General features: G+C 30.0%; 1 pseudogene; it reads right to left on the bottom strand.

Annotated features, from left to right (window-relative positions):
- Positions 1-2219: 2219 nt before the first annotated feature.
- On the bottom strand, positions 2220-6540 carry LOC107886819 (G-type lectin S-receptor-like serine/threonine-protein kinase At4g03230; annotated as a pseudogene).
- Between the last annotated feature and the right edge of the window lie 4175 nt (positions 6541-10715).

Here is a 10715-nt window from a genome sequence, read left to right as displayed (position 1 = left end):
AAAAAAATATTTAAAGCAATATTAAAAACTATAGTAAAAAAAAGTAAAAATGTGGGTATCAAAATAAAAATTAATATTTATAAAATATCAAAAGTCCCCTTTAATTAGGGTTGTACATGAACAAAACGTTTGATGAACTGTTCGTGGACCATTTGTATAACGTTCGTTTATATTCATTGATTAAGCTAAATAAACGAGTACGAACAAAAATTTTATGTTTGTTTAATAAATGAATGAACACTAACAGAGGTGTGTTTGGTTCATTTATGTTCACGAACAAGCTTGTTTAAAAGTTTATTTATTGGCTTGTTTATAAGTTTGTTTATTGACTCGTTTATTTATTAATGATATTTTCTTATAAAAATTCCATTAGTATATATTAATAAAATTATCTTGATTTTTATTTTTTCATTTATAATAAATTATTAATATCGATATTTGACTATTTTATATCTAAACAATATATGATTGTGTATGTATTTATTGTTTGTTTGTTTGTTTGTTTATTATTTATTAACATTGTTCGTGAACATGTTCAATTATATGTTCATGAACATGTTCGATTAAGTTAAATCAATATGTTCGTGAACATTAAACAAACGAATATGAACACATATAATTTTAAATAAACGAAAGTGAACAAAATTTTATAATTTTTAACGAACACAAACTGAACACGAACAAACTTAAAAATAAACAAACGAACATGAATAAAAATTTATTCTTTTAAACTAGGTTCATTTACAGCCCTAACAAAAGGAGTTAGAAAATGTATAATATATAGATTAAAGAAATGTAACAACAAAGGCTAATAATCCTGGTTGCGTACATAGAACTTGAGCAAAAGGGGGATGGGGTACTTTTGAGGCATCCCGAAACTCAGGACCCATGATATACGGAAAACTCTGGCTACTTGCTAGACAACCCATTACTATAATATATATATATATATATATTTATTTTTTAATCGAAACAGGTTAGACTACAACCCATAAACGACTTCACTTTAGAGTCATATGATTTTCAAATGTGAATTCAAGATTTGATTGGATTTTTGCCCATCACGTTGTTTGAATTTTTTTTGTATTTCTGATTTGTCTCTTAAATTTATTTTAATTATTTAATTAATTTGGGTTAATCAGTTCTTAATTCATTTTTTTACCAAAAATAAGTTAAATAATTTAATGTTTATAATAATTGATTTTGATTGAGATAACTTGAAAAACAAAAATGAGTTTGTGAGCGAAAATATTTTTAATCCTGTTTAGAAATTAAAGAATTTAAAAGAGTTTATTTAAGCATGTGTTTCAACACGCTCTAATTTATGTCCTATAATAATATTGATATCAATTAAATTAAACTTTAATTAACTATTATTAAATAATTTTTATATCCAATTAAATAATTTAACCTGCATATTCATTAATTTTATTTTCATTAACCAATCTCATTTTTTTATTTTAATTTGATTTATTAATTTCCATCACTAATTCACTTCGGGACATAAAAATCGATAAATATATTTAAAAGGTATATGTATTATAGGAATTTAATCAAATTAATTTTTTTACTATTAAATAGATTAATTTAGTCCTCATACTATTAAAAAGAATTAAAAAAGGGCAAATTAGAATAAAGTTAACATTTATTCTTTAAAAAATATCATTTAGTGTTTAACAGAGTTAATATTTTTAAAGTTTTTATGGTTTTTATGGTTCTGTAAATAATTTTTTTTGCTTAGAATTGGATTGCAATTGGAAAATAATAATTTCAAGACACTTTTTTTTACAATAAATATTAATTCTGTTACAATTTAGACTTATTTTATTTTTTTTAATAGTGTAAGGATTAAATTGATTGATTTAATAATAGAGGGATTAATTTGATTCAGTCCCTATAATACAAGTACTTTCCATATACTTTAAACTACAAAAACCACTTGAGGTTTTTATTTTATTTTTAAATATTTTTTTAAAATTGTAGTTGCAATAAAAATGTTGGAAATTACTTTTTATCAAGATCAAAAAATAAAATTACATAATTACCTTTAGGGCATAGTCATATTTTCGAGCTAACTTCGACTTCTTTTTTTACATAAACCCTAAATATTTTTGTTAAATAATTTTTTTATAAAAATTATATGCGGATGTATATATTAATATATGTATGAGGTTTGATTTTTTTTTATATTGTTTTAAAATTATATGATGGACATTGAATGAAATATAAGAACAACATACATAATAATAGGACTTTTCCTAAATGGGAATCCTCTTTTACCACAAACAAATATACATGTAAAAAAACCCCGAAAATATAAAAAAGGGAGAGAAAACCAGATTAACAGGATTCATGAAAAATACTGAAAATGAATAACAATAACAAACAATATTTGATGTCACAATGGCCTTCACCATCACCGGCCATCATCAAGAGTGGGAGTGATTTCAGTATTAGATTCCGCCTTACTAGACATAGAAGCAGTGCTAGAAAGTGTTGTCCTTGTCACAAAAGCTGGCTGCTTCGGAATAGGAAGGCTCGCAGTTTCGCTACCCAGCAATACAACAACGTTGGACATGGTGGGGCGTTCGCTGGGTTCTTCCTGCACGCATAACAGCCCAACATGCACGCACCTCAACACCTCACTCGCATTGCAACTTGACCGCAGTGTAGAGTCCATTAAATCCAATGCCTTGCCTTCCTGCCACAGTCTCCATGCCTGCAACATCATTTAGAATTGCTGTTGGCAAAGATATATGGATTGGGGTTGAAAGATTCATCTCTACTTACATAAGCAATTAGGCTTGGGGTATTTTCCACATAATAGAACCTCATGTTCTTTTTCCCGCTAATGATCTCAAGCATCACTACACCAAAGCTGAAAACATCTGATTTTACTGAGAAAACTCCATCTATTGCATATTCCGGCGCCATGTATCCACTGCATTTTAAAACAATCTTTACGATTAGAAATGCATAACTTTCGTGTGTGTGTGTGATTTTGGGTTGAAAGTAGCTGGAGAAAGGAAACTGATTTGTCCTGCTGTAAATAAGAAAATTTGAAACTCACTATGTTCCAATTACTCTAAGTGTGCTTCCTTCAGTCTGTTTCCCTTGGATCATCCTTGCAAGGCCGAAATCAGATATTTTTGGATTCATCTCTTCATCTAGTAATATGTTACTGGTTTTCAAATCTCTGTGAATGATTCTCAGCCTGGAATCTTGGTGAAGATAAAGCAATCCTCTAGCAACTCCCAGAATGATGCTGAACCGTGTCCCCCACTCCAATTTCTGGCTAAGTGATTCATCTTCAAATTTCCGCATCCAATACCATAACATATATACCAGTGAGTACCCTATATATAATATATATATGGTTTCTCTATGATTGCAAAATCAAATAGTCAATCAGGACTGAATAAGACATTAGATGAGGTTTCAGAGGCTAACCAAAAATGAAAGAATCTAAGCTTTTATTGGGCATATATTCATACAGTAGAATCTTTTCCTCCCCTTTTATGCAGTAGCCTAACAGCCTTACAAGATTTCGATGTTGAAGTTTAGCAATCAATACAACTTCATTTTTAAATTCCTCCAAGCCCTGTCCTGAAACACTTGCAAGCCTCTTTACAGCTATTTCTTGACCTCCTGGAAACTTACCCTGGGTTCATATGCATATTAGCCTTTTTTTAAGATAATAGTACCATCAAGAATAAACTACAAGAAAAAGAAATACCTTGTATACCGGCCCAAACCCTCCTTTTCCAAGTTTATTTTCATCTGAGAAATTGTCTGTTGCAGCTAGTATGCTTTCAAAATCAAAGAAAGGTACGTCTATGCCTGTCCCGTCTTTTCCTTCCAAATGGCTCGACTCCATTAGCTCTTTAACCCCTCTTTCAGTGTCATACCGATGAAGATGAGCTTTTCTTTGTTTTGCTGAATTCAGAAGAAACAAACATTTTTGTGGATACAACCACCACTCATTGTTAAAAACTAACTGTATTTGGTGGAAGACACTGGATATGGATAGAATAAAAGATGCTCCACAGTCCACATTTACCTCTCTTCTTTACCATTTTTGTTCTCCACAAGGAAATAGAAAGAATGGCACACAACAGGGCCATTGCAATTGGCAGAGATACTATGAGGAAAAGAGGGAGTGTCTTGCTTTTATTAAAAGAATCTGTTAGTTGTCCAGTAGCTCCTGCAAGACCAGTTCAAAATAGGTCAATAAATTTCATGCTAGGAGTGCTTCAGAGGTACCACCACCTTTAGCGGCATACTGGCATACAGACCAAAACTAATTTGCCATTGTTAGAGGCAAGTGCTATACCAAAATCTCAATGCATGAAATTTAATCCTAACCTGGAGTACAGGTTAAACCCAATCCATCCCATCGAAAGGCACTATTACAGAGACACCGTTTTTGTCCAGTTCCAGTTATATTGCAAGTTGAATGTGGCCACTCTTTGCAATCAGCCGATGAATTACAGGTTGGCTCTAATGGTGGCTTCCAAGTAATTTTCACTTCAATTGTACTCTTCAGTGGAGAATCATTAGTAAAGTTACTACTGCAACTGCTGGTCACATTGAATGGTGATGATCGATTGAGCTGCAGAATTTTGCTTCCCAACGAATGCATAGCATGACAATTTACTGGTTCTTTGGCCTGCATTTCAATATCAAATATGCTTGCCGTTGGATCGACATGGGTAACCGTGTAATTGCCACTAGGTGTCATGAAGCTTAGTTGTCCTGTATCCATATCGCAGTCGAAACTGTAGTACACAGGATCACCGCAGTTTGGTCCAGTGCTTAGGGGATAAGGGACCAAGTTTGTGCCACAAGTTAAACAACTTCTTAATGTCGGTGCTGCAAAGTAGAATAGATATTGTTAAATCGGGCTTATATTTCAGAGTTGATGGTAATTGTTCCTGCAAGAGGTGAAAATTCAAAATTTGCCTTTAGAAGTTGTGTGTGCTGGTGTTTTTCCTTTCTGTTCTGGTATCTTAACCTTTAGGGTACATCAGATTGGCAGGAACAACAATATGCCTTTTATGCTGCATTTCAAAATAGTAGAATTTTCTTGAAGAGATCCTTTAGCAGATTTGTTTACATCAAAGTAATATCTATCAAGTTTCTTGATCTACGCTATGCAAGCTGCCTATAGAATCTGCACTAAACTAGCCAACAGGAAAAGGGTACTGATCTATGCTTTGTGAAGAGTAAAAGTACCGATATCAGACACTGGCACACGGACGTAGAGATCGTAACCGTCATCTTGGTCCTCCTGAATGCTTTTGAGTTCCTCTGTCCAAGTCAAACATGAAAGTTGCCTGTCTGTGTTACTGGCATTTACTGTATATGCCTGGCATTGACTAGTTTTGAGGCACTCCTCCCTACAAGCTTCTTCATTATTAATAATGTATGATGTTTCTGGATATTCCAATTTCATCCTTTTCAAGCTCAATAAGTCAGTTCCATATGATGTAGAGGTTCTGGAGCAACCATCCTCAAATTTCCCAGCATTCCATTTCTCTGAGATTTTAGGTTTGAAACCTGGCAAACATTTGCATGGTAAAGTGCTGTTGATATTACAAGAGCCAAAGTTCCCACAGTAATTGTACCTGCTGCATCTATCTTTCGGCTCCCACCACCTCAATGACCAATCTTTCATGCCCCAATCGAACTTCCAATATTGCAATTCTCCGGTAAAATTCATCACTATTCTTTCATTTTTTTGAACTTGTGTGTCATCCTCTTTAATAGTCAAGCTTTTCACTAATTCAAACATTTTACCTGACTCCCGCCATGATCTCCAGTAAGTGATACTCCTGTTCATGACAACAAGTCGATTTGCTTGCGGATCTTGCTTGAACGTGAAGTTTCCAGGTGCTGGATCATCTTCACTGGTCCATGAAGTTAAAACTAGATTTTCATCATTCTTCATACCAAAAAGAAATGTATCTGTTGGATGTTCAAAGCTTTGCCATAGTTTTCTCTTCAACCCATCAACATCATACAAAATTAAGTTACCAGTATCATTGAGCTTCGCCATAATATTCAAACGTTTATACTGACGTTCTGTATACCAATAAACCTTCCCTTTCTTGTCGGTCCATCTGCAATTTTTAAAACTCCACTTTTATCTGAAAGCGGTGTTGCTCTATTAGCAACCCACACAATTGTTTGTGGATTGGAGGTGTACCAGATCCCTACATATCTCTTCACATTAGAGCTTCTAGATGGGCCAAAGAACCCCAACTCAAAGCTATTCTCAGCTGAAACAAGAGTTTGTCCATCAACTATACTACTTTTCATTGTTATAGTATCTCTAGCAGAGCAGCCATGAAGAGAAGACAATATGACAGAGAGGATATGAAGTCCTACTGACCACCTACAAGTTCTTATCATCATCGTCTTCTTTACAGCATGACTTTCCTGCATACCATCGCTCTAAACAATACCAACAGATATGGGCTTGACGTACAAGATAACTATCGGTGGACTAAAACGAGTCAATAGCTAAATTCCAAGTCTTTGATGTGCTCTGCTACTGATATTGCTCACTTGACAGATGCTAGTAGCTAATGTTTCATTAATATTATTATATTTGAACAGTTTTCTGAGATGATGTTAATGTAGTAGCAATAATGATGGACTTCTCCATTATTTTCATCTTTTTTATGTCCAATCAATGTTTCCATAGTGAGATAAAAAATTAAATATGCACTATGGGGAATCATTGCTGCAGCTGAGAAAAGCAATTATATAATTAAGAATTATATTAAATTTTGGCTAAGTTGGAAAAATCACGTGGTCAACATTGTCCCACTCTTGCCTTTACAATTGGTCACTTCCTATTATAAGTTCCATTATCTCTTTCTGGGAAAGAATACTGATGAACCCGCAATTTCTAAGACATCCACTCGATATAAATGACTATTTTACTAATAAAAGAAAAAACCCTAATTTCCGTATTTTATTTATACCACTTAAAATTTTAGTTACCAGAATGAATTAAAAAAATTCAAATGTGCTTATACGTGAAAGCGTTTTAAAGAGAAATTTTAAAAAAGCGTATTGATGGGGATACGCTTTATCTTATGTCAATAAAAACGCGCTAACATTTATAAAACAGATCTTTATCTAGACCCAAAGTCTCATTTTCTTTTTTTTTTTAAGCAATGTGAGATGTGAGATATGAGATATATGTATATATAGACTCATGAATAGTTTTGCAGCTTATTCCTAGACAATAGTTTTGCAGCTTGTTTTTAGACAATGTGAGATTCCTTCCTCTTTTAACTAACAATATAAAATTAAAAGCTATACTATATTTTATATTTTTTTACTTATAGAGTTTAATTTTTTTACAAAAAGTTAACATTTGTTATATTATAAATAAAATTTTTAAACTCTATAAGTAAAAAAATTATAAAATATAAAATAAGTATGGTAAGATATTAAAAATATATATTTAAAAAATTACTAATAGTTGAGTGATCATTTGTAAGTTTTTATAATTCGATAGCTAAAAAATTATAATTAAGTAACTACTAATGTAATTTAATCTAGATATAAAAATATGAAAAATAATTATTATTTTTATGTATATTATATATTTCTATAAAAAACTTATTTAACATAATTATATATTATGTTTAAATAAATTATCTATCTAATTAAAATACATCTGAAATAAATTTATTAGCATTCATTCGGTGATGAAAATTAAACTAAAATTAGGATTAAAAAATTAGTGAGTATTTTAAAAAAAGAAATATCAATTTTTTAAAATTACAAAAAATATATACTATTTGAGTATCAAATGCTTACCATTTATTTATTAATCAAACATTCATAACATAAAATAAAATAAAAAATAAAAAAAATTTAAAAGTATAACTTCTAAATTGATATAATGGAAAATTATTTTAAAAATTAGAATTGCATGGATATTAACTTCAAACATTTAAAATTGAATAGAAGATTATTGCATGTACAAGTTTCATATGTGTAATTTGTTCTTTTTTTTTTAATAGTCATTTTGTATATGTTAACAATTCTATAATATAACAAGATTAAATATCTCAAAAGATAATTTTATAATATGAGAAATTGTTAACAAAGTATTAAAAAAATAGAAATTGTTTTGTAAAAAATTATAAAATATAGTGTAGCCTTTAATCTTATGTTGTTAGTTAAAAGAGGAAGGAATCTCACATTGTCTAGGAACAAGTTGCAAATGTAATACCCCGAAAATTTTTACAGTAAGATATTATGCTTGATATAGTAAAATAAGGAAATAAAGTGACACAAAGGGAAATTTTGAGTTATGTCAAAATTGAGAAGTATATTATGATATATTAATTCAAGAAAGGATTAAATTGTAAAAGTGAGAAAAGTTTTGTTGCACAAGAGTAAATACTCAAAATTTGAGGGGTTAAAGTGTAAATATGAAAATTTTGAAGGACCAATAGTGTAAATATTTTAAGAGTGGTAAGGAAAATGGATGAATTAGGACCAAATTGAATAGGTGAAGAATTATGAAGGACTAAATTGCAATTTTACCAAATTAAATGATGACTCAAGGATGAAATTTTAAAAGATAATAAAGGACAAAATGGTCAATTGAAATAGAGAGAAATCTAGAAAGCAATGATGATGTTGGAGATATTTTAGATTAAATAAATAAATAAATAATAGTTTATTAATATTTTAATTTAATTTTTAAATGATATTTTATTATTTTATTATTATTTTATTTAGTATATATAAGGAAAAAAAGATGAAGAATCATCATCTTTCCTTTCCCATGTAAACCAATGTAAGAGAAGAAGAAGAAAAGAAGTTTTTTTCTTTACAATTTAGTCCTTTCACCAAAAATTCATTATTTTCACCTAAAAATTGAAAGAATTTTTATAGCCATCAAGAGAGAAAGATAGCAAGGTGATGATGGGGAGAAAGAATATTAAGTTGGATTCAAGAAATAGAAGCTGAAGGAGAGAGAAAAATCAAGTTAAAGATTGAAGTCAATAAGAAAATGTAAGAACATCAAGATTTCAATATATTTTTAAGTTTAATATTGTTGAAAAAGCATGGAATTGATGTTGATTTAGAATTTTCTTATATATGGTCTTATGTTCTTGTCATGTTAGTGAAGAGAAAATAAGAGAAAGTGATGAGAAATAGTATAGAAAAAGAAAATAAGGGTGTTATAAACATGGTAATTAATATCTTGCAGTAAAACAGTTCTGGACAGCAGCTGTAGTCTAACTTTGAAAAATCACCAAAAATTTTAGAAATCTAATTATAGGATGAATAAAATTTTAAATTAAAGCTTATTGAGTCTAGTTTCTTATAGAATAAATTATGTAAGAAATGGAATTGTAAATCATGAGATATAATAAATTTTGTGAGACAAGGTCAGAATAATTTTGGGTTCCCCTATTCTGACTTTGAAAAATCATCAAAAATTGGATAAAAATAATCATGGGTTTAAATTTATATTTTTATAATCCTGAATGAGTCTATTTTCAATATAAATAAATGGGAACATCATTCGAATTTTGTAAGAGGAGATAATTAATTTTTAGTGAAGAAGGGTCAGAACGGTCAACAGCAGAATAGGGGTAAATTTAAAGAATAAACTGTACTTATTGGCTAAACCAAAAATTCTTAAAATTTTATGGTAGGAATATATATGAGTTTAGTTTCAATTAAAATTATCTGATCTTAATTTTGAGTTCTATATCTCCAGATATAAATAATTTAGTGACTATGACGCAGATAGACAGCTTGAATATTCATAAAAGTAAATAATAAAAATTATGGATAATGTTACTTACAAGTGTGTTATCTACATTAAGAATGTGGAATAGAGAGGAGGAGAAGGAAAAATATGTATGAATATTCATCTAGCATGGCTAATTTGTATATTTTAGGCTCAGGGACTAAATTGAATAAAAGTAAAACTTTATGGGCAATTTTGTAAAAATGTCAGAAATGACCAAATTGTATGAAATGGATTATTTTATTATTTAAATTACAAAATTTAATGAAATTATTAATTTAGTTCAAGATCGGGGGAAAATATGTTTTAGGGATTAAATTGAAAAGTGTTGAAATTATGGAAAATTCTGATATTTTATAGAATTCATGGACTATTATCAATATATATGAGAATAATAGCTGGAAATAAGGATTAAATTGCAAGAATTTTATTTTCCTGACCCTAAAGATGAAATCATCATTAATTAAAAGCTTAGGGGCAAAACGGTAATTTTGCCTAGAGCATTAATTAAATGCATTAGAATATGAAATGAATGAAAATGATGATCAAATTTATTTATAAAGATCCGGACGACTCAAATATGAGACTTGATCGTGGAAAAGAAAAGATATCGGATTAATGAAATTATAAACACAAACAAGCAATGAGATAAGTTCATGTAACTTGAATTATATTCTTAAATGCTTGAAATGTATGTTTTTGATATGAATATGATTTGAATGTTCATTATATGAAAATTTATGAAACATTGATATATTTGATAAAAAGGGGAAGAAATCCCTGTTGAATGGAAGGAAAATTCGATGGATCTCTGAAAAGGAATTGACAGTAAAAAGGATCTAGCCCGGACGGGTGATCCTATCCTGATATAGCCCTCCCAAAGAATATGTGGAAAATGGATTTAGCCCGGACGGGTAAT

This window comes from Gossypium hirsutum, chromosome A03 (assembly GCF_007990345.1).
Source record: "Gossypium hirsutum isolate 1008001.06 chromosome A03, Gossypium_hirsutum_v2.1, whole genome shotgun sequence".
Lineage (NCBI taxonomy): Eukaryota > Viridiplantae > Streptophyta > Magnoliopsida > Malvales > Malvaceae > Gossypium > Gossypium hirsutum.
Note: the sequence above shows the minus strand (reverse complement) of the source record. Positions and strands in the feature narration are given on the sequence as shown.